Raw genomic sequence first — 24,095 nt, 5'->3', positions numbered from 1 at the left:
GGTGGTCTTTTCAATAAATGATGTTGGAGAACTGATCTTCATGCAAAAGAAGGAAGTTTGACCCCTGTCATTTCCACTCACAAAAATAACTCAAAATGAATTAAAAACTTAAATGTAGGACTCGAAACGGTAAAACTCCTAGAAGGAAACAGGGAGAAAGCTCCTTGACATTGGTCGACCAGGCAACAGTTTTTTGGATGTGACACCAAAAGTACAAGCCACATAAGCAAACTGGTGAGACGACATCAAACTAGTAATACTTTTGTACAGCAAGAGAAACAGTCAACGAAATGAAGAGGCAACTATGAAAAAGGAGGGAAGTATTTGTAAACTGTATATCAAAGGGTTAATCTCCAAAGTATATGTGGAAATCCTACAACTCAAGAGCAAAAAGACTAATAATCCAATTTTAAAATAAGCAGATAGATGTCCATCAACAGAAGAATGGATAAAGAAGATGTGGTGTATATATACATATATACAATGGAATATTATGCAGCCATCAAAAAAATGAAATCTTCCCATTTGCAACGACGTGGATGGAACTAGAGGGTATTATGCTAAGCGAAATAAGTCAAACAGAGAAGGACAAGTATCAGACGATTTCACTGATATGAGGAATTTGAGAAATAAGACAGAGGATCATAGAGAAAGGGAAGGAAAAATGAAACAAGACGAAACCAGAGAGGGAGACAAACTGTAAGAGACTCTTAATCTCATGAAACAAACTGAGGGTTGCTGGAATGGAGGGGGGTGGGAGGGATGGGGTGGCTGGGTGATGGACATTGGGGAGGGTATGTGCTATGATGAGCGCTGTGAATTATGTAAGACTGATGAATCACAGACCTGTACCCCTGGGGAAAAAAATAAACGCATATAAAAAAAATAATAGGCAGAGGACCTGAATAGACATTTTTCCAGAGAAGACATACACATGGCCAACAGGCACATGGAAAGGTGCTCAATACCACTTACTAATTTTAAAATGTTTTATTGAATTTATTATTCATCACAGAAATGCAATTCAAAACCACAGAAATATCACCTCACACCTGTTAGAATACCTACCATCAAAAAGACAGGAGATAACAAATGTTGGCAAGGATGTTCAGAAAAGGGAACCCTTGTGCATTGTTGGTGGGAATGTCAATTAGTGGAGCCAATCACTGAAAGCAATATGGAGGTTCCTCAAAAAATTAGGACTACCATGTAATCCAGCAGTCCCATTTTTGGCTATATATCTAAAGCTGCAGCATTATTTACGATACTCTAGTCAAGACATGGAAACAACCTAAGTGTCCATCAACAGATGAGTGGATAAAGATGATGTGATATATACATACTTGCAATGGAATAAGATCCTTAAAAAGGAAATTCTGCAATATGAAACAACATGGATGGGCTTGAAGGGTATTATGTCAAGTGAAATGTCCCTTATTGTGGAATCTTTAAAAAAAAAAACACCAAACTCCTAGGAACAGTAGAATGGTAGTCGCATCGTGGGGCATGGGAACTGGAAGAAAGATGTTGGTCAAAGGGCACAAACTTCCAGTGATAAGATGAATAAGTTGTGAGGGTCTAAAGTACACCATGGTAATAACTATAGTTAACGATATATACTTGAAAATTGATAAGGGAATAGATCTTAAACATTCTAAAAAAGAAGTTACCTGAGGTGATAAGTTAATTGACTTATGGTAATCAGTTCATAATATATGTGTGTGTCAAATCACATTGTACACCTCACACTTACACAGTATTATATGTCAATTGTATCTTCATAAACCTAAGGAGACAAATAGATCTTCCTCACCCTAGGCTAAGAAATTTTTCCTATTTTCAAAAAAAAATAGTTTAGAGACAGATGGGAGAAAATCAGTATGCTGAAAAATTGGGTGAATAAAAAGAAATAATAGAGTAATTTTTAAAAAGGTTCATTAACCCAAAATGAAGCTTACAATGTGTGTGTGTGTGGGGGGGAGATACAGGCTTCCAGTTATGGAATGAATAAACCACAGGACTAAAAGACACAGCATAGGAAATACAATCAGTAATACCGTGATAGTGCTGTATGGTGACAGATGGCAGCTACACTTGTGAACACAGCATAATGCATAAACTTGCCGAATCCCTGTGTTGTACACCTGAAACTAATGTAAACATTCAAATTTTAAAAATTTTTTTAAAATGAAGCTTAAAGGGTTACTTAAAACAGGAATGAATATACCACAGGTAGGACAAATAGAAAACAAGGAGTAAGGTGGTAAATAAGCCACAACTATATATAAATACCTGTAACGAATGAAAGGTCAGTGGTCTAGACGTTCTGAATTTTTAAAAAATGTGCATATATATGGAATCCTTTTAAAAAGGGGGGGCTACAGTCTAGAATACCTTCTACCTACTTTTATCACCTAAAACTTACAGACATTCTTCCATATCATATTTCGGTTCAATATAGTTTTTTTAATAGCTGCAAAGTATTACTATAACCAGTTAGTTTGTTTATTCCCTTGTTAATGGATGTTTAGGTTGTCTGTGTGCTATCAAAAATAGTGGTGTAGAGAGCAGTCTTACACACATACCTTTATTCGTGACACTTGATTGTCTGAACCTGCACATGGAAATGTATGTTTATTTCTTTAAAAATATTTATCTTGTTAGATCTGGCCTCTTTTTATAATGGATTATCATTGGATAGATTTTGACCTCATCCAGTAGGTTCACTGTCTTTAGTTTTACATCATTTTTTGTGATCAACCTATTCTCCTTGACATCTTGAAAATCATGGGTTAAAAAAAGGTTGAATTCAGAGTTTAGGACATAATTCTGTAATTTCCACCAGAGGGATCCTGTTAGGCTGAAAGTGATATTTTAGGTATAATCTTTTTTTTTTTTTTAAAGATTTTATTTATTTATTCGACAGAGAGAGAGAGAGACAGCGAGAGAGGGAACACAAGCAGGGGGCAGTGGGAGAGGGAGAAGCAGGCCTCCCGCCGGGCGGGGAGCCCGATGCGGGGCTCGATCCCAGGACCCTGGGATCATGACCCGAGCCGAAGGCAGACGCTCAACGACTGAGCCACCCAGGCGCCCCTAGGTATAATCTTATTCACCTAGATATAAATCTACTTAAGGTAATTATCTTCTAACTGTGTTTCTCTCTTGTATGTAGAAAAACATCGCAGCAGACCTTGTCAGGTGCCTTCATGGAATCTTGTTAAGAAAGTAGTCATTTAGTGAGTAGTCTTTGCTACCCAGTCTGGAAGGATGATACTTTATATTTGGGAAAACTTGAAATATAAACAACAGATGTCTGTAGTTTGGGAAGTGTCTAAAAATGCCCAGTGTTATTGCACACACACAGTATGAGTGCTATTTTGATTCCCTTCGGCTAGCTGCCACATAACTGGCATTGGTGTTGATGCTCCACTGGGAAATTGTTTAGCAAGGAGAAATTTAATATAATTGGTTAAAATATATTTTTGGAATATTGGATTGACTTAAGCCATTAAAAGTGGGTGCATGAATATGAAGTAGACTACAAAAATAATTTTCAGTGTCTACTATGGTAACTATTCTGCAATGAACATGGCATATGAGCCAATTAAATATGTGGCTTCCTTTGAACGTAGTAAACAGTGAGAACATTAGCTTGTGTGTACATTTTTATTCATCCTTCAACTTTTTAAAATTTTGGAGATTAAAACAACCACGTACACCACCTTATTTGCACCTTTCAAGAACTCTGCTGTGATAGAATACAGATCATTATTCTCATTTTTTTTTAGTTGAAGGAATTGAGGCACAGAGAAATTAAATAACTGCCCACAACCAGGAGTGATTCTTTCTGATTTTCAGGAGAGTCCTGGAAATCTTCATATCAGAGGTGGCCCTTAACCAGGGCTTGACGTTTTGCTATGGGAGTGAGTGTGAAGGGCAGCATCTAGGCAGAACGGTCAGCCAAGGTGGGCGGGCATGGAAGAACCAGGAAGGTTTGGAAAGTAGGCTGAAGGCCAGTGCCCGGCACATAATGGGAGATTGCACCAGAAGGGTAATAGGAGGCCAAATCCAATGGGGTCTTGAATGCCAAGCTCTGAAATTGGGGCTTGAATCTGTACCAGTAGGTCTTGTAAGGAAATAAGGTGCTTATGTTCTCTTGAGGAAGCAATATGTAAACACCAAAGACTTAACCAGCATTTAGGGTAGCATATGTAGCCTGTGTGTTCATTTCTGCAGGAATTCATAGAAAGTAGAGATTGGAAACAGCGGTAGGGAGCGTGTCTCACACTGCTCTGTCCCCTCTGTACATGGGCCGAGTCAGAGGCCACAGAGTGCCTGCCGTGGTCAGCAGCTGTTCTGAGACCTGCGGATATGTGAGTCTTGATATCATTTAAATGCTTTTGAGGTGGAGGAAGCATTTCTAGAAGATTGGTTTGATTTCTGTCAACAGACTGGATTAGAGGGGTGTTTCATACAGGGAGTGAGGCAGGTATTCTCTGAGTATTCTCCAAAGGACAGAAGTCCCCTTCACGTGCAGGTTTTGGAAAATCCCGTTTTCCTTTCTGAGGATGCTCTAAGCCGGCGTATGGTCTGTCCCTGCTGTGAGACCGTGTGCTCTGCCCAGACGTGGCTTCTGGCTTATTTCCGGCAGCAACCAGCATTGGCGGGGCTTGTGGAGCACTGCTCTGATGTCCTGGGAGGCCCCAGATGAAAGCCTGGGCCATCCTGGAAACATTTCCACTGGCTGAGGGTTGGTCCAACTTTAGCCAGAAGATATGCATGGTTTCTTAAATTAGGTTTTCTAGAAGCAAAGCCTGTGTAAGTGCTTTATTGAGGATATTTCTGTCAGGAGAAACCAGTAAAGAAGCATGGGGACCAAGATATAACAGGGAAGCAGCTGAGAAAATGTGCTTTTAGCTGCAGTCTGGCCTCTGCCTGCTCCCCCAAGAGCTCTGAAGCGTGGGACCACGCAGTTGCCCCACTTGAGGCCAGGGCTTGGGCTGCAAGATGCCCTTGGAGGAAAAGCATCCTCTCCCACACATTTCTTAACTAAGCTGTCCAAGGGACCTTGCCTAGAAAAGAGTTGTGAACCCTCAGTAGCCATAGTAGCCACCATGCAGCTCCCACTCTCCGTATCAGGGACGACAGGTGCACAGGACCCTGTGGAGGGTCACCGACGGAGGCTCTTCATAAACCCCTAACATTTGCACTTCTTCACCTTAGTGTACATCTTTCACAGATTCTGTGAGGTGGGATTGCCACCCCAGCAGCAGTGACGCAGGGAGGGTGAGTGGCTTAGCCGTGTTCTCAGAGCTGAACGTGGTGCCCTTGTGACTATGCCTGCCAGTGTGATTCCACACCTGCTTTAGTCCCACCATATCCCGCACCGTCTGCAATTGTTAAGCAAAACCAAGACCCAAGTTTGTGACACCTTACAACCCTTGGAAAGAGGCCTCCAGGCATAAATGATGGGAGACCATCAGAGGTAAAATGTTAAGTGTGGTAATTGTTTAAAGCTCGCATAGCATATCAGGATGAGTTGTTAAAGCTCTGGGTTTGCTACATCACGAGTGGCCACATATGTGATATTTTAGTTCAATTTATAATCATCTTTATTTCCTGTAGAGAGTGACAGGACAGCTTGAGACTCCAAACATTGTGTAGCATAATTCTCTTGGTTGTTTTTTTTCTTTTCATAGCAAGGCATAAGTGGATCATGAGATAGAACTTTGAGAATTTTTCATTAATTTGAGGATGACACAGGGTAATATCTCAGGCATCTAGAACGCTTGAGAGGATAGGGTATTCTGATTTAATTATTTATTTGGCAAGCGCTTGAGTGTTTTCTATACCAGACGTTGTGCTAGCTAGACAGTAAGGGGCTGACAATTTATAGACAAGTAAATAGCATAGCACAGGGTAAACATGCTATAACAGTAGCCAGACTTGGAAAAAAAAAAGGTGCGTGTTCAGGCCTTTAAAATTATTTTCAATAAATGGTAGCATAGTCTTGTTTTATTATTTTTTTTTCATAGTCTTATTTTAAAGTAAGATTTCCAAAAGCAAAGATGTTCCAACATTATGTTCATTTATTGGAGCATTATATTTGGAATAAATGTGTATATAAAGTACTATAACCCAAGACCCATCATTTGCCAAGTCAAGTTTTAAAAGAAATCTTAGAAAATACAACTATAACATTTATGTGAACAAACATCTGACCCGTAAGATGTGTATTGGTGGTCATAGTGGAGTTAGTTTGGGCTGGGTAAGACCAAAAATCTCACTTCAAAATAAAAATTAATTAGAAATGTCAGAAGCCAGGTATGATTCTGGAGAAAGGGGGTATCAGCAAACATTTATTGAAATTTGACTGAATATATGTATGTACATAAAATTTAATTTGTCCTTAGATCTTTTAGCAGAGATTTTATGTTGAGGCAGAATCTCTTTTGCATATTTAATACAAATTATAGTTAGAAAGCAAAAAAAACTTTAGAACTTCTTGAGAAATAACTAATATAGAGAATAAATGAAATTACTAGATAATCTAGCCTATAACTCCTTAAATAACAAAAAATTTCATCACAGGTAGATTTCACACAGATATCCCTTTCCTCCTATATGCTGATTAATACAGGTCATACCTTTTAAAGTGGCAGCCTTTGAGAACATATATTCTGTTCTCTGTATGTAGCCTTCCATCCTCAGATTCATACAGTGTACGCTGCTTGAAGGTGCCAGATGCCTGAGTAGTAGATACATAGGATGCCCTGCATTATTATGTATTATTTACTTCGACAAACATTAAAGTAAATTTAGTGTTTTTCCTTTCAAAATATGAATACAAATGTTTATCTTTTTCTTTGTATTTGCCTGCATATATACATGGGATCTTTAATAATATATGGTGGACATCGAGGGCAAATAGGATATTATTTAACCAAAATTAACTTTAATAACAAGTATCTTTTTTTACTGAGAGAGGTACCTGCCAAGTCAAAGAATAGATATACACAGTTGTCTCATTAGATAGTTATGTGCTCAGTGTGTGCTAGGAACTGTTCTAGGTCCTGGGGATAAAAGCAATGAACAACATCAAGTTCTTACCCTCTCAGAGCTTACTTTCTAATGTGGACTGGGAGGAAGATAGTATACAAAATAACAAATGACAGCTTTTATTAAGTGCTCAAAAGAAAATAAAATGGGATTAGAACTAGATTGGAGTTCATATTTAATGTCCCTAGGAGTGATATAATTCAGGAAGTTGAACTGAGTTTCAGATGATCATTTCAAGTATACTAGATTCTCTCTACCACCTTCCAAGAGATTTTCTAAATGTGTGCAAAAGAGAGTTCTGTTTCTACCTGTGAAGAATTGACTACTGCAGAAATTCCCTGCTGCTTCCTCCTGTAAACAACTAGAACATTGACAAAATATATTGAATAACTGTTTGCAGACACTGGACAACAGGCAGCTCAGGGCTGTGATCTCTTAGAGAAGGTAAATAAAGGAGGCAAGCCCCCCCACCCCATCTTACTACCTGAAGGCAGTTTCCAAGCTTAAGCACAGGGATGAGGAACCAAACTGCCCTGTGATCTCATTGAGTTGAGCCAGAGATTACAGTTGAGGCAGCTAGAATTTGTGAAGGAGAGTACCAGAGATAAGGGAGAAAGAGCTCTGGATAGCTGCAGAGGATGCCTCTTAAGCTGTTGGCTAATTTCTGCTTTGCTCCTGTGTGGGTAAAACTCTAGGGTAGGAAAGGAACCACCAGAAAGCCATAGATCAGATGATTTCTGTAGCTCACAAGGGGCTGGGGATTAGTTTATGATCCCGCCTGAAGAGTAGAAAGACCTCATAATGCAAGGGAAATAGGTGATATTCTTCTGTAGGCTCTATCCTAAGTAATGAGGCTGAATTATCCCTAGATCAAAGTGTCCTCTGGCCATGCCCTAACAAAGTTTTAAAAGCAAGCCTTGAGAGAGAAAAACTGACCTGAAATAACTTTAACTGCCTGCCAGAACAAGTCCAACACCCTGAACAAAATCCAGTACCCTAAACCATAAAATTAACAGTGTCTAGCATCCAATCAAAAATTACCAGAAATGCAAAAAAGGAGTAAGATATGACCTATTACTGGGGGGAAATAATCAGTAGAAACAAACCCAGAAATTACAGATGGGATTAATGGACACAAGGGTAAAACAACTGCTGTGGTTACATTCCCTGTGGTCCAGAGTGTAGAAGAAAACATGAGCATGTTGAAGAGAGAAATGAAAGTACAAAAGGACCCAACTAAAAGGTTGAAAAGTGAAAAGTCCTGAGGTCCAAGCAGATCAGGAACTGAAGAAGAAAAGGTCAGTGAGTTTGAAGATATAGTAGAAAATGGCTGATATGAGACAGAGGGGAAAAGACCAAAAAAAAAAAAATGAAGAACCACAGTTGACTGTGGAAAAATAACGGGTGGTCTCAAATATGTGTATCTGATGTCCTAGAAAAATAGGGGTAGAGGAGGAAAGAAAGGAATGGCCAAGAAATTTCCAAATACTCTTTTTTAGAATGGATTTTTCTTTTTTTGGTTTGTTTTAAATATTTTATTTATTTGAGAGAACAAACAAGCAGGGGGAGTGGCAGGCAGAGGAAGAAGCAGACTCCCTGTGAAGCAGGAAGCCCGATGTGGGGCTCGATCCCAGGACTCTGAAATCATGACCTGAGCCAAAGGCAGACACCTAACCAACTGAGCCACCCAGGCACCCCCTCTTTTTTTTTAATTTAAATTCAATTACCCAAGGTATAGTATGAAAACGATAAATCCAATATCTAAGACACTCAGCCCCAAAGAAAAGAGACATAAGGAACATCACAGTAAGACACATTGCAATCAAATGGCCAAAAGCCAAAAACAAAAATAAAATCTTGAAAGCATCCAGAGGAAAAATGAGGCAATATGCAGAGAAGAACAAAGGATGAAAAAAAATCGTATCAGAAATACTGCATGACAGAAGACAGTGGACCAACATCTTTAAAGTACCAGAAGGGAGGTATAGAAACAGAACAGGAAGGCTTTCAACCCTAGAATTCTGTATTTCAAAAATGGAAATAAAGGGGTGGCTCATTTGGTTAAGTGTCCCACTTTTGATTTCCGCTCAGTCATGATCTCAGAGTCATGAGATCAAGCCCGTGTTGGGCTTCATGCTCAGCATGGAGTCCACTTGAGAGTCTCCCTCTCCCTCTGCTCCTCCTCCCTGCACTCTCTCTAAAATAATAAATAAATCTTTTTTTAAAAAAAGGAAAATAAAGACCTATTTCAAAGAAAGCTGAAAATGTCACCAGCAAAGTAGCACAACAAGAAATGTTAAAGGTTTTCAGCAGAAAAAAAAAAAAATACCAGATGGAAATTTGGATTTACACAAAGTACCCCAAACATGGTAAAAATGAGGATAAATATAAAAGACATTTCTTATCTTTGATTTCTCTAAGATGAGTAACTGGTTAGAGCAAAATGAATACTAATGTTATGGGGCTCATAACATGACCGTATGAATGTAACATCAAAGACAGGAGGGAGGAAATTTTAAGATTCTTACATTGTTTATCCCAAGAATGCAATGTTGATTCATCATTCAGAAATCAATGTCATTCACCGTTATCTGCTGACAAGAACGAAAACCATACGAGCATTTCAAAAGGTGCACAAACAGCATTTGATCAATACTAACCACTAATTCATGATGAAATATCTCAGGGAAACTAGGAATAAAAGGAAAGCCCTAACTCAATAAAGGATAGCTATGAAAAACTTAAAGGTAATTATACTAAATTGGGACCCAGGAAAGAATGTTTGCCCTCATTAGCTCTATTGAACATCGTAGTGGAGGCCTTTCGGTATGGTACAGCAAGGAAAAGCAATAAAATGCATACACCTTGGGGGCAGGCAGAGAAGTGAAACTGTTTTTATTCTCAGACCATAAGATGATCCATGTGGAAAATCCTACAATGGATACAAGAAAAAAATTTTTTTAATCTCAAACTAATAAATAGATTTAGTGGGCTTATAAGATACAAGACCAATATGTAAAAGTCATTGTTTTTCTATACTAGCATTTAGCAGTTGATAATGGAAAATTTGAAAGCAAAACATTAAAAATGCTATATGAAATACTTGATAGTAAATAGAATATATGCAACACTATACACTGAAAACTGCAAAACCTTGAGATAAACTAGAGAATACCTAAATGAAAGGGGGAGATACATGTTCGTGAATTGGAAGACTTGGGATGTCAGTTTTCCAAAAATTGATTTATAGATTCAACACAATTCCAATCAAAATCCCAGAATTTTTGGAGGGGGGGGGCAAGTGAATGTACACCTATACATGTGAAATAAGAAATATATATTGGTTTCTGACACGATTCCTAAAACCCTTGTAATCTCCTGAGTGGTAGGCGTGTCTGATGCAGAGCTTATGAATCCCCTGGGATGTCCCGGGTAAAAGGAGTATCTTTTATTCTAATGAGATGACCCTTGGTGGACTCCTGAATGGGAGTTGGTCACTAGAAAGACCACATCTTGATTAGAAGCTTGGAACTTTCAGCCTCCCCCCCCATTGTCCAAATAGGGGAGAGGGGCTGGAAATTAAGTTAATAATTCATCATAAGCCTACATAATGAAGCCTCCACAAAAAGTTCGGGGTTTGGAGAGTTTCTGTGTTGGTGAACACAGCCATGTGCCAAGAGGGTGGCATACCCCAAGGGAGCAGAAACTCCTGCCTTCAAGACACCTCCAGACCTCTCCTTATGTACTTCTTCATCTGGCTGTTCATTTGAATCCTTTAGAATGTCCTTTGCAATAAGTCAGTAACAGTAAGGAAACTTTTCCTGGGTTCTGTGAGCTGCTGAAGCAAATCATCAAACCCAAGGTGGGGGTCATGGAAACCATCGATTTGTAGCCAAGTTGGACAAAAGTTTGAATAACCTAGGGACCTACTACTTGTGATTGATGTCTGAAGTGGGGGCAATCTTGTAGGACTGAACCTTCGACCTGTGGGGTCTGTGCTAACTCCAGACAGTTAGTGTCAGAAGGGCATGGTGTGAAAAACTCACACGTTGAATGTCTTGACATGTTGTGTGAACAAAGAAATAATAATAGTTTTCTTTCTGCTCCCCATATGACCCAGCCTTCCATTGCTAGGAGTTTACCCAGAGGAAGTGAAAATATACATCCATAGCCTTATTCATGATAGCACAAAACTGGAAATAATGTAAATATCTATCAACTGACGAATGGATGAGCAAATTATAGTGTATTCATACAACGGAATACAGCTATAAAAGAAAAAGGAACAGGGACACCTGGGTGGCTTAGTCGGTTTAGTGTCTGCCTTCAGCTCAGGTCATGATCTCAAGGTCTTGGGATTGAGTCCCACACTGGGCTCCCTGCTCAGCAGGGAACCTGCTTCTCCCTCTATGCTCTCTCTGTATCATAAATAAATAAATAAATAAATGAGTGAATACATACATACATACATACTTTTAAAAGAAAAAGGAACAAATTATGTATACACACAGCAACAGAGGTAGATCTGAAAAGGGGTCGGTAATTTAGAGAAGCTAAATACAGAAGACTAAGTTTTTATTTGCATGAAATTTTAGAAAAGACCTAGTTCTGTACCAACAGAAAGCAGATGAGTGGTTGTTGGGAAAGTGGGGAAGGGGATTGCCTGCAGAGTCATTTGGGATGATGGAACGGTTCTAAATCTTGAAGAAATGGCTACGTATGTGACTGTTCATTTGTCAAAGTCCTCAAACTGTGCACTTAAAATTGGTGAATTTTAGTAAATGTAAATTATCCTGAAAGCTGATTTTTAAAGTATGCAAAACAGATTTTCATAAACCAAATTTGAGGTCTGATGATGCTCGTGTGAGTAAATAGTATGATGAGTACCTCAAGAAGCTAATACAATCTTATGCTTAAGTGATACAAGCAGAATTGTTGGCTCATTCTGTGTTCAGAGTAGGATAACCCCCAAGAGAATAAGGGGATTTGGAGCTAGGAGTTTTGAAAAAAATTGGAAGGAATGGGAGATGTTTCACCAAGAGAAGGAAATATTGGAGGTGAGGTCCAAACTATTGTCTCCAGGTATTTGAAGGACTCTTGTATGGGAAGGGATTGGATTTTTTTTCCCCCTGAATGTTCTGGCTACAGAAAGATAGGTTTCTACCTACCACAGAGCCTCTCAGGCTATTCAGTTTGGGAAGTTTTTCACACTGGATTGTATTGACAAGAATGGTGTGCTGTTGAGATTCTAGAAACTTCTGAAGAATGTGCCTCAATTTCAACTTGTGTTAATATTTAAATTTTAATTGGGTACAGCGATTGCACAAGTGACCTAAATTCACTGGCCTTCCTGATCTCTCCTGCTTAATCCCTCTGCCCCAGCTACAATTTGGATTATGGCTTGCTTTTGTAATTCATTCTTACATATTCAACTTCCATGATACCATCCTTTCCTGGTTCTCTCTTACTTCACTTAACAGTCCTTCCTTTCTAATGACAGAAAGGGGGTTTGATAGGTGACAACTACATCACTGTCAGGGGGATTTGCAAAGCAATGATCTCATAAATTACAAGTGATTGTGAAAGGTTATCTGAGTCTCTTCCTCGCCCCCCAAATTTGGAAATTCTTTTGTAAGACAAAAAACAAACATAAATCAGCCGGAGAAAGACAAATATGATATGATTTCACTCACATGTGGAATTTAAGAAATAAAACTGATGAATATAGGAAAAGGGAAGGAAAAGTACGATAAAAACAGGGAGGCAAACCATAAGAGACTCTTAACTATAGGGATCAAATAGGGTTGCTGGAGGGAAGGTGGTAGGGGATGGGGTAATTGGGTGATGGACATTAAGGAGGGCACGTGATATGATGAGCACTGGGTGTTGTATGCAAGTGATGAATCACTACATTCTACCCCTGAAACTAATAGTGCACTATGTTAACTAAATTGAATTTAAATGAAAAATTTTTTTTTAAAAAGTATAATGAAGAGAGGATGCAATGCAGTTGTAGACCCACCCATTTGCTAAGGCAATTGCTTATCCTCTCCAAGTCCATTTCCTTATTCTACAAAATGGGGATAATTATATCTACATCATAGCTGTTGTATGGATCAGATGATTAAGTGAAATAACATACATCCAAATGTTCTGCCTTGAAAAAGCACTGTCAATGCAGAAATGATTGCTAATTTGCCTATGAAGGTACAGATTACCTTATTTTATAAATCTGTTTTGAGTTTATTTTTAGTTACACTTGCATCCAAGCAGAGTATTGTGTGCATGCAGATTACTCACTGAACTAACTTAACATATAAACATGTGGCCGAAGAGTGCTAACTTCCCAAGTACCGTCAATGAGACTTGTCTGCTCTGGTCTCCTAGAGTTCTACTCTTGAAGTTTCTTTGATAGGTGACAGCTTTAGGGCTTACCATTCAGCACAGGTTCCATCCACTAGATAGTAACACGTTTGTTTGTCAAACTTATGTATATTCTCTCTCTTTCCAAAAACTACTAGAGGCAGGGCAGGTTTATTTTAAGCAGCAATCTACAGGCAGAGTCCTAAGGCAGATCTGTTCTTTCATGTGCCTTCCTTTAGCTAGATAGCAAGTATAAGAACGCAGCATTGACCCTGGTCATTTTAGCGGCAGTTCTCGGAGTTCTGTTCCACAGCATTGCCCAAGGAATAAACACTGTGTTATCTACTGCATGGATAGACCTTGTAATCGATAGTAATCATCTTAATGACTTAATAACCAAATCAGATCTGAAATCCCACCATACTCCCATGTCCAGCCGCTTTACTTTCCCGTTGATTGTTTGATTGTGCATAAATATATTATCTGTAGATTTTTCACATCAGACCATTTTCATTGAGATGTCCCTTACCCCCATTCTTATCTTTCAGCCCTTAATTTCTCAAGGAATGTAAACTAATTTGAATAAATAGCTGAAGTTGGGGGAGGGGTTGATAAAGATAATTCTTCTCCATACATAGACTATATTACAATGGAAAATGGCATTTAAAATCTGTGCTACTTCTTTCCTCTTTGACCAGATTTGTTAGGTTTTAGTAATGTGCCCAAGAATTCTGTTCGTTGTGGTGGGGCTCAGCCTCACCCTAAGTGTGTCACTCCTCATCTGACATTCTTTCTACTGTCCCATTTTGTCCTACTGCTGTTGTCATCACAACCTGATTCTTGTGTTACATAATATCCCTGATTTCTTTGGATGATATTCTCAACAGATATCACCAGGATGTAAAAGTTTTAGGATAGAATATGCACAGAGCACAGCATTTTTGTATACAATACCTTGTATCTATTTTCGGTAGTGACCCATTCATCTGCGGTTGTTCTGTAGGTCCCTGCACGACTCCAGATGCTTTGATTCCTTTGCTGAAGGGTTTCATAATCTAGTGACTCAAGATTTCTTCACTTATCCCAGACTTCTTTTAAATATACAGCCAACAGACAAATATTGATGAACATGCAAGAATTTAAGATACATAATTTTTAAAAGCCCTTACTAAAGAAATTATCAAAAGACAGATTTCAGCCAAAACAGGGAGGTAAGTGGAGAATCTTTGGCAAAGAGACTGTGGCATCTCAGCATCAAATTCACTGTGCTTTGTAAGCCTAAAAAGAGAAAGTGATTGCCACAGAATGTCAATGTCATAAATTCTGACAATGCAGAAATAATGAAGACTAGGTGAGAGGAAGAGTAGAAAAGGTGAGAGGTGTAGTGTATGCATGCTAATATCTTCAGATTTTATTGCTGGGAGACAAAAACTATCAAAACAAAGCTATAAGTATATTTAATGGTTAAAAAAAGCAATAAACATTGTAAAATCAAAAGTGTGGGAGGATGGTAGAGAGGTAGTTCAAATATTCTCGTTTATCATTGCTGATATTAGAGTTAGTACAGCCGTGTTTATGTATTTATACATAAAGTAACCACAAGAATAGAACCTTTCTAAGTAATCATATAAAATAAAGAACATAAAGCAAAAAGCAAAGACCATAATGTGAAAGATTTTTTTTTTTTAAGACTTTATTTATTTATTTGACAGAGAGAGACACAGTGAGAGAGGGAACACAAGCAGGGGGAGCGGGAGAGGGAGAAGCAGGCTTCCCGCCGAGCAGGGAGCCCAATGCGGGACTCGATCCCAGGACCCTGGGATCATGACCGGAGCCGAAGGCAGACGCCTAACGACTGAGCCACCCAGGTGCCCCGTGAAAGATTTTTTTTAAATGACACTACAGAAGCTGAGAAAGTGAAATTTTTAAAAAGTCATTTAAAAATGTAAAATACAGTTGATCCTCATTATTCACAGATTCCATATTTGTAAATTTACTTAGTAAAATTTATTTGTAACCTCAAAATCCATATGTGTGGCACTTTCCATTATTTGTAGGCGTGAGCAGAATGGTGAAAAATTTGAGTTGCAAGCTGAGGTTGAAAAAGGTTTTAGTCTGCCTTTTAATTTCAGCTCTCATATTGTAAACAATTATTTCTAAGAAATATGTATTAACCAAGGTGTTTTTAAACAGAAACATATAAAACAAGGTTATATATTGATTGATTGACAAAAATGTGACCAGAGGCTCACAAGAACCTGCATTTTCCTGCATATTCACTAATTCATTGTTGGAAACAACTTTATAGAATGTAACTACCACTAATGAGAATCGACTATACTAAGGGTTGAATCTAACACAAGATGTGCAATATTTCTACACTGAAAACTAAAACGCCTTGCTGAGAGATATATCATATCTCTAAATATATGGAGAGATATAACATATTTGTATCTCAGTATTGTGTCAATTCTTCCCCAAATTACTTGTAAATTCAATACAATCCCAATCAAAATTCCAGTAGTTTTTTTTTTTTTTTAGAAACTGACAAGCTGATTCTAAAATTCATTTGAAAGTGCAGAAACCTAAAAACAAAAACAGTTTTGAAAAAGAACAGGATTGGAACACTCATGCTAACTTCAAGACTTTTTTTTTTTAAAGCTGCAAGAATCAAGACAGTGTGGTATTGATTCTTGTAAATAGATCAACAGAATAGAGTCCATAAATTGACCCAGATATATATGTTGATTTTCAACAAAGGTGCAAAGGCAATCAGTTGAAAAAAGATAGCCTTTTAAACAGATGGTGCTGGAACATTTGGATATCCATATGCAAAATGTGGTTTTTTGATCCATACCTTTTACCAAACATTAGATCAAAATGGATGATAGACTTAAATCTAAAACTTCTAAAAGGAAACATAGAAAACTTTTCTGATTTTGGATTAGACAAAGATTTCTTAGATTCAAAAGCATGATTTATAAAAGAACAAAATAATTAGATGTAAAAATTAAGAACTTCTACTCTTTTGAAGAAACTGTTCAGAGCATGAAAGATGAGCTACAGAGTGGGGGGATATACTTGCAAATCATACATCTGGTAAAGGATTTGTATTCAGAATATATAGAGTCCTCAAAACTCAATAAGAAAACCTAATTTTTAAAAATCAGCAAGAGGGCGCCTGGGTGGCTCAGATGGTTAAGCGTCTGCCTTCAGCCCAGGTCATGATCCCAGGGTCCTGGGATCGAGCCCCACATCGGGCTCCTGGCTCAGCTGGGAGTCTGCTTCTCCCTCTCCCTCTGCCTCTCCCACTGCTCATGCTCTCTCTCTCTCTGTATCTCTGTGTCTCAAATGAATAAATAAAATCTTTAAAAATAAATAAATAAAATAAAAATCAGGAAGAGATTTGAAAACTTTCCAAAGAAGATAGAGATGGCAATTAGCACATGAAAACCTTCTCAGTGTCATTAGGGAAATATAATTAAAACCACAATGAGGTCTCACTACAGACTCATAGGATGACTAAAATGGAAAGATGACCATACCAAGGGTTGGCACGATGTGGAGCCCCTGGAGCTCCCATTCATTGCTGATTGGAATGCAGAATGCTACAATCAATTTGAAAAATGATTTGGCAGTTTCTGAAATAGTTAAACGTATACTGGGGTGCCTGGGTGGCTCAGTCAGTTGAGCATCCAACTCTTGGTTTCGGCTCAGGTCATGATCTCAGGGTCCTGGAATCAGCTGTGTTGGGCTCTGCATTCAGTGAGGAGTCTACTTGAGGAGTCTCTCCCTCTCCGTCTGCCCTCCCCCTACTCATGCAGGCTCTCTCTCTCTCCCTCCCTCTCTCAGATAAATAAATCCTTAAAAAAAGATGTATATTATTCGTTGTTCTTTATTTATAAGTACCTTATAAATAATAATATTGTATCCTTTGTTAACAATGCAGTGTTGACGGTAGTTATTAATCATATCTGACCTGTAGGTGTTCTTTCCTGAGAACTTTTTTAAATTAATAAATTTTATTTTAAGAGCAAAAATAAAGTTATACCTACCATGTGTCCAGCTATTCTACTCATAGGTATTTACCCAAGAGAAATTAAACTATATGTTTATACAAACACGTCTACATAAATGTTCATAACAGCTTGGTTTGCAGTAGCCCAAAACTAGAACTAACTTGATGTCCATCAACAGATGAATTGTATGAACAAATTGTAGTATATCCTTTAAAGGGAAGACTACTACCCAGTAAGAGGTAATAAACTGTTGATACATACAGCAACGTGAAGGAATCTCAAAATAATGATGCTAAATAAAAGAAGCCAGACCCCCCAAAAAAGTACATAATTTAAGTTTCCATTTCTTTAATTCTAGAAAATGCAAACTAGTCTGTAGTGGCAGAAAACAGTTAATTGGATGCCTGGGCATGAGGAAGGGGCTGGAAGGGAAGATTGAATTATAGAGGAGCATGGTGCAACCACTTCTGTGGTTTATGGAAATGTACATTATTTTGATTATGATGGTGGTTTTATAGGTATATAAACATGTCAGAACTGATTAAATTATACATTTTAAGTAGATGCAATTTATTGTGTCTCAATTATACCTCAGTAAAGCTGTTTTTAGTAAGACTAGTAGCAATACAAGCAGAAAATATAGCATTTATCTTGTACTTACCAATAAACATTAATGTTCTAAATGTACATATTAAAAGAATTGGATCACATCGAAAAAAATACAATTACAGGCTGTGTATAAGATACATCTAAAAGTGGTTTAGATTGAGGGTAAAATTATGGAGAAGAACATACCGATGAAATTCAAAGAATGCAGAACTTACAATCTTTTAGAATAAATTAATGGTAAAAGTATTAAGTCAAAGAAGGGTTCTATATAATGAAAAGGGGTACAACCCAATGAACTCCTAAGAGTTATGATTATTATATATTAAATAACCTAATTTCCTCAAAACATATAGACAGTGCATAGAAAAAAACAAATTTTATGTGATATGTGTATAATATGACCTTTACACTAAAAACAGAAACTGTCTTCTTTATAAACACTATTCAGACAAGTTGTTTAAGTAATATTTTTAAACCTTAAAAGTAAAATCATAAATGTGCTAAAGAAAAATAGAAAATTCTTTGCTTTATCTGAGAGTGAGGAAAGCCTTTCTAATTATGAAGTAAACTCTGGAAACCATAAAAACAAATTTAAAAAGTTTCACTGTATAAACTTGTAAAAAAAAAAAAATCTACATGGCAAAAAGAAAATCTTAGGTAAAGTAAAAACTCAAATGAGTAGGGAAATTTGGAATTCATATAGCCAACAATGAGGGTAATCTCTTTAATATATAAAGAGTGCCTACAAATCAATAAGAAAAAGACTAATATTCCAAAAGCGTAATGGGCAAAGTATGTAAATGGTTCATAGTAAAGAAAAAGGGATGACTTTTAAGCATTTTAAAACATGTTTAGCTTCACTTATAGTAGAAATGCTTAGTGAAAGCACAATGACATCATTTTTCACATATCCGATAGTGGAGACCATAACAATTACTCCCTATGTTGGTGAGGAGGGGGAAAACACACTCATATCTGGTAAGAATTCAAATTGGCTTAACTTCTATGAAAAGTAATTTGACAATAACTTTTTATATACCATTTAATCCAATAATCTTATTTCTAGGAATTTATCCTATAGCTCTATCTCCCTATATGCAAAATGAATAAATAAATAGGGGAAAAATTTATTAATTTATTAGAAAAGTCAGTCTACATTTGTACATCAAAAAGAATGAGTCAGCACTAGTAGCTAGGCACTGTGTAATATGCTATCATTTTTTAATATATCTACTATGTTAGTATAGCCATAGATTTTCCCTGAAAGGATACACAGGAAATGGGTAATAACGCCTCTCCCTATGCTTGAGGCCTGGAATTGGAAGGAGCATACTAATTTACTGTAACATTTGGTACTTTGTACACATACTACCAATGAAAAATATCCTTTGCCTTACAAATCAATCGAGAACCTGGAAGACCCTATACGATTAAATTATCCAATAAAGATTTTGAATGTTTTAGTAATAAAAAATAGCTGAATATAATAATTATTACATGTTGGGCACTGTATTCTGGGTCCTTTACAAACATCTGAGTTTTTCCAACAACTCTTTAAGGTAGTTGCAGTACTTTACAGGTAAAGAAATAGATTCAGAATATGGCCTAAGGACACGCAGATAATAAGGGCCCTTTTAAGAAGTTCAGTTGAATTAGGATTGAGAAGTAACATCCAAATAGACATCCAAACTTCTCCCAAAAGCATTTATGGATGGCTTGTGTCAGGTACATTATGTTTTCTTATACTTCCAAGGAAAGACAGCCATCGTCTTACTCAAAATTTTGTGGATTAGGATTGGAACTTGTATGATTCCAGCAGGCTACACATCTTGAAAATACCAGCTGCCAAGATAAATGTCGTCTTTTGAGAGTAAATATTGTCATGTTTCTGTATAACTATGATGTGGCCTTATTGAATTTTAAATCTAGGCCAAGCCATAAAAATAAAAATCAAAGTAAAATGAGGGGAAAAATTTGAAATATTACCCCTCCCCCTTTTAACCTAACATCTTTTAAATGAGGACTTTTGCTTCTATCTCTATAATCCATAAGGTTTGGTATTTTGAGCAAGGGTAAATTTCAGCCTTTTTAGTCTTCACTACTCAAGGGATCATTTTGACTGTTGATAAACTGGCCTACATATTAAAATACATCTTTGTGTATCTTAATATAAAGTCGCTTCATATCAGATTCAGTTTATAGCATCTGGAAGTTTGCCTGCTCAAGGCAACAAATTAGGGCTTGCGTTTACTACTGACTCACTGTAACACGTGGTTTGTGGTGGATACCTATGTATTTTTTATCCAGTGCTCTTTAGAAACAAGATATACCTTGGAGTTTTTTCCAGTTTTATTGAGATATAATTGATATACATCATTGTATAAATTTAAGGGGTACAGCATAATGATTTGACTTACATGTGTTGTGGAATGATATACAAATGAAGGTATACCTTGTTTTACCCAGTAAATGCATTACTTAAAAAGAAGTATGTAAATGGAATTACTGAACAATGTATCTTTTTCAGCTTAGTCATTTGCACGATGCTTTGTTTTTCCTTATAAGTCATATTTATTCAGGCTCATTCTTTCAATTAGCTTTGTTTCCTGTGGCAAGTAGCTCCCTGTGTCTGCAAATACTTATTCAGATAAGTAAACATGTTGCAGCAGACAGATTTCATATGCCTCCTTTAGAGTGTTGTCCATTGACTGGTTAAGTATCTCTCCATAAAGCTTACCAGCTCCTGTTCTTCCGTAAGACTGCAGTTAGGCTTCGCAGTCTGGCTTAAGGTATATGGCAGTAAGAAATCCCATCTTTGTTTTAATTTTCACTGAAATATCTTCATTTCTTCCCATGCTCCTTGTTCGCATCTAGAACCATAAACTGTTCAAAAGCAAAAGTACTGCTTTTTTGAAGAATGACTTTGTTGGAGGTCAGTTTCTCCAAGTGTGGCCCCCACTCTTCAGGTTACCGTGGATGGGGTGGTCCTTGCTGTGGGGTTGACTCTGGGTACCAGCGGTTCTGACATGTGCTGTGTACGTGGAGACCGGTGAAGCTCCAGAGTTGCCTGGCCCCTGCGGGACTGTATCCCTCCTGCATCCTCTCCTTCTGTGCGGGAGCTGCTTCTTAATCCATATGGAAAGATGTCTGCAGTAAAGTGTGCACTTTGAAAGTCAGCATAAGAAATATGCTGTCACTTATGGTGACTAGTGCCCAGAATGGGCTTGGTAATGTGAGCATGTTATGTATACTAATGTGTGACCTAGCCACCACGTTCCTGTGTGGGAAAACTGCACTTCAGCCCTATTTCCCAAAAGAGAGGAGATAAGATAACTAATAGAAGAGGAGATTGCATATTAGGCAGCTTAGTAGGTTCTAAAGGTACCTATTATGTGAAATAATCGATGCAGACTGGAAGCTGACCGTTCACTTGTTCTGTACTTTGTGATAAAATGTGACTGAAGCAATGACCTTGCTGAGACAACGTTGACCTTCCTGGACACAGGACCAACACTTGTAAGATGATAAAACTGAGGCACAGAGCCCTTAAATATCTTGTCCAGATGGCACGTGGGGATTCATCTTGACCCGTGCTGTTAACCTTGCAGGATACTGCCTGAATGAAGGCTGATTTGGAAAGACAGGAGTTCTTGCACTTGAGGAGCTTTTCATCCAATGTAAGTGGTAGAATCCCTTCGGGACAGGTCTCCCCAAGGCATGTGAGTGTGTTCTTGTCTACCTCTCCAGCTGCAGCCCTTGACGGTTCATATTTTCTGAACTCTGTCTGAGGTCCTCTCTTGTGACTTGTCCCACTGACCACATCCAGCTTCCTTATAATTAGGAGTGACTACAAATTAGAAACAGGTTCCCCTCCAAGGTTCGTATCTTCTCTGGCATCTGTGTTTGCTGGATTGATGGACCACGTTCCCCCTCACCCACCCACCCAGCCCATGTCCAGACTGCATGCAGTAAGTTCTCTGCCAGGGTTCATCACATAGCTCAGTGAGCCGATCCTAGGCAGGTGTGGGAGTGGCCCAGTGCCAAGTTCAAAGCCATTGCCTCTAACAAACAGGCTTATCTTTTTTATTTATTTATTCCATGAAACACTGTTGATTTTGATGAAATCCAAGTTAGCACCTTGCGACTTTCTAATCGTACCCATGGTTCAGACGCTTGTTTGAAATATGGCTCTTTGAAAAGAGAATATTTTAAAGTGTGTGTTCATGCAAAATAAATTATGAATTCCTTTAGCCACCTCTTCTCTTTAGAAATAGCACTCATACATATTTTATACATAAATTGACAAGGATGGCAGAGACCTCATCTTCCCTGTAGCAATTTGAGCCAGACTGATTGAGGATTTATTGCCTAATTATACTTGTCAGCCTGACATAAAAGTCATTAGTTCTGGAAAAACATGTTTGTCATACTGGGATTATCTCTAATTAATACAGTCAATATCGAACATATATTTAAAGCCAAACAGAATGGTAATCTCCAAAGCGTATGTTCCTGGACTACAATGAACTGATGGTAAACCCCTTTGGGTCACAAAGCAGTGCTCTAAGAGCAGGTTTGTATTTGAGAAGAGGAAATGCCATGTTGTACCTCGTTCCCTCGGCTTTGAATACAGTGAAATCCGTGCCCTGGCACTAACTCCCACTGCCGATGAATGATAAAGATAACTAAAGAGCTCATGGAATTTGGCTGTCATTGGTGAGTGACTGGACCAGGACTCAAACGTGGGGTCCAGTGTGTGGTTTTCCCAGCATCAGAATCCACTGACCAAGTTGATCTCTGCAGTGTCCACACGTGGTCTTATTCCCCTTTCCTAAAGCACACGTGAACTTGGAAGTCAGCGGGATAAGCCAGGCAGTCCAATGAGGCAACCGTCTAGCGGGAATGGCTGCTTCTGCCCAGTGCCCAGGCGTGTGCTGGGTTATTGATGGTCATTGCAGTGAGGTGATGCAGAGCTGGGGACCTCCCAGGGCAGCAGTCATGCGCCCCGCCGCACGGCCCCGGCATCCTGGCGGACATGCTGCTCTGGATGGTGAAATCATTCCGCTCTTTCCAAGCTGCTGCACAGTTCACGGCAAACTCATTCATATGCTCCTATGTGGGCCCGCCTCAGCCATAAACATAAATGTCGGAAGTTGGTTCTGGACATCCAACAATCCAACAATTGGTTGGATGGACAGAAAAGGTTCAGTTCATTGGCCCTATTCAGTCCTACCCCAAAACGGTTTCCATTATGTTTTTCCATACCAATTAAGATGTTTCCACAGTGATAGACCCTGTCATAGAATACTTGTGTTTAGTAACCAGAATGGCTGTGAGAGGTCAGTGTTGTTATTTATCCATTTTTATCAGGTCTTTGTGCAGTAATCATTTTTGCATAGCTATTTATTTAAATCATGGGATGGACTAAAATATTAACTTGCAAATTAGAACTAGCAGGGAAAGTGGCAGAAAATAAACTTGCCATAAACATGCAGAAAAATTGGCCAGGGAGCCTATATTTCTCTACGCTGCCTCAGTAAAGAGTGCTGAGATGTGGACATCATTTAGAAGGCTGTTGGGAACACAAGCTCACAGGTTTCTTGGCAGAACCCAGAAGACAAAGGCATCACTGGCTTCCCGAGTCGAGTGTGCAGGACATTTCCTAGGACTGTTCCCGTTGGGTAGGCTGTTAGATCACCTTTGACTTCTTCCTGAGATGTTTTGTTGGAAACTGAAGGGGAGGGGGTGCCGCGAACAGCCTCACAGAATATCACTATCTTTGGACACGTGATGCAAAGCTCTTCAGGGCAGCTCCGTGAACATTTGAGATGTATTTGGAAAAGGTTCCTTCGGTGTGTAAGCCACACCAGGTGTCTGGCCCCCTCTTTGGAAAGGCAAACCCAACCCTAATTATATCTACTCATGGAGGAGACTCTGCAGGGTACTGCTGTTTCCAAAACCACGGTCATTTGATGATCAGACTCTGTGTGGCCCTGGAGCAGGGACTGCCGTCCTGTCAGAGTTGACATCCGGGATGTCTAGACA

The 24,095-nt window shown here is 38.5% G+C and overlaps 1 protein-coding gene and 1 long non-coding RNA gene across 3 annotated transcripts in view; both read left to right on the top strand.

The window, feature by feature from the left end:
* Positions 1-24,095, top strand: part of PELI2 (pellino E3 ubiquitin protein ligase family member 2) — a 180,603-nt gene that overhangs the window by 119,990 nt on the left and 36,518 nt on the right. The gene's annotated exons all lie outside the window — the stretch shown is intronic.
* Positions 764-9,288, top strand: LOC145723425 (uncharacterized). Its single transcript, XR_014148455.1, has 2 exons — positions 764-2,878; positions 3,098-9,288. It is a non-coding gene; the product is annotated as an uncharacterized LOC145723425 (long non-coding RNA).

The sequence above is a fragment of the Leptonychotes weddellii genome, chromosome 9 (assembly GCF_054177405.1).
Source record: "Leptonychotes weddellii isolate Sample4059 chromosome 9, ASM5417740v2, whole genome shotgun sequence".
Classification (NCBI taxonomy): domain Eukaryota; kingdom Metazoa; phylum Chordata; class Mammalia; order Carnivora; family Phocidae; genus Leptonychotes; species Leptonychotes weddellii.
This window is presented reverse-complemented; position numbering and strand designations above follow the sequence as displayed.